Source organism: Balaenoptera acutorostrata, chromosome 6, assembly GCF_949987535.1.
Source record: "Balaenoptera acutorostrata chromosome 6, mBalAcu1.1, whole genome shotgun sequence".
NCBI classification, from domain to species: domain Eukaryota; kingdom Metazoa; phylum Chordata; class Mammalia; order Artiodactyla; family Balaenopteridae; genus Balaenoptera; species Balaenoptera acutorostrata.
This window is the reverse complement of record NC_080069.1, coordinates 52,699,554-52,700,952: the sequence shown is the minus strand read 5'-3', so window position 1 is coordinate 52,700,952 and position 1,399 is coordinate 52,699,554.

The window sequence follows — 1,399 nt, the reverse complement described above, 5'->3', positions numbered from 1 at the left end:
GTATTTGTCTTTCTCTATCTTATTTCACTTAGCATAATACCCTCTAGGTCCATCCATGTTGTTGCAAATGGCAAGATTTCATTCTTTTTATGGCTGGTAATATTCCATTGTGTGTGTGTGTGTATGGTTGTGTGTGTGTGTGTGTATCACACTTTCTTTATCCATTTATTCATAGATGGACACTTAGGTTGCTTCCATATCTTGGCTATTATGAACAATGCTGCGATGAACATAAGGGTGCATATATCTTTTCAAATTAGTATTTTCTTTTTTTTAATACCCAGAATTAGAATTGCTAATTTGTATAGTAATTCTATTTTTAATTTTTTGAGGAAGCTTTCCATAGTGTCAGCACCAATTTACATTCCCACCCACAGTGCACAAGGATTTCCTTTTCCTCACCACCTTGCCAACACTTGCTATTTGTTGTCTTTTTTATAATACCCATTCTGATGGGTATGAGGTGATATCTCAATGTGGTTTTGGTTTGCATTTCCCTCATGATTAGTGATGTTGAGCATCTTTTCATGTGTCTGTTGGCCATCTGTATGTCTTCCTTGGAAAAATGTCTATTCAGGTCCTCTGCCCAATTTTTAATCTGATTTGTTTTTGGATATTGAGTTGTGTGAGTTCTTTATATATTTTGGATATTAACCGCTTATCATATATATTATTTGCAAATATCTTCTCCCATTGAGTAGGTTACCTTTTCATTTTGTTGATGGTTTCCTTCACTGTGCAAAAGATTTCTAGTTTGATGTAGTCCCATTTGTTTATTTTTGCTTTTGTTGCCCTTGCCTGAGGAGACATGTCCAAAAAAATATTATTAAGACTGATGGCAAAGAGCATACTGCCTGTGTTTTCTTCTAGGAGTTTTATGGTTTCAGGTCTTACATTTCAGTCTTCAATCCACTTAGAGCTTTGTTTTGTGTATGGTGTAAGAAAGTAGTCCAGTTTCATTATTTTGCACGTAGCTGTTCACTTTTCCCAACACAATTTATTGAAGAGACCAGCTTTTCCCCACTGTATATTCTTGGCTCCTTTGTTGTAAAGCAATTGATCCTGTAAACATGAGTTTATTTCTGGGCTCTCTATTCTGTTCCACTGATCTATATGTCTATTTATGTGCAAGTACCATACAGTTTTGATACTATAGCTTTGTAGTATAGTTTGAAATCAGGAAATATGATACCTCCAGCTTTGTTCTTTCTCAAGATTGCTTTGGCTATTTGTGGTCTTCAGTGGTTCCATACAAATTTTAGGATTTTTTGTCCCAGTTTTGTGAAAAATGTCATTCGTGTTTTGATACAGATTGCATGGAATATGTAGATTGCTTATGGAAACTGTAACAATATTAATTCTTCCAATCCATGAGCACCATATAACTTTGCATTTATTT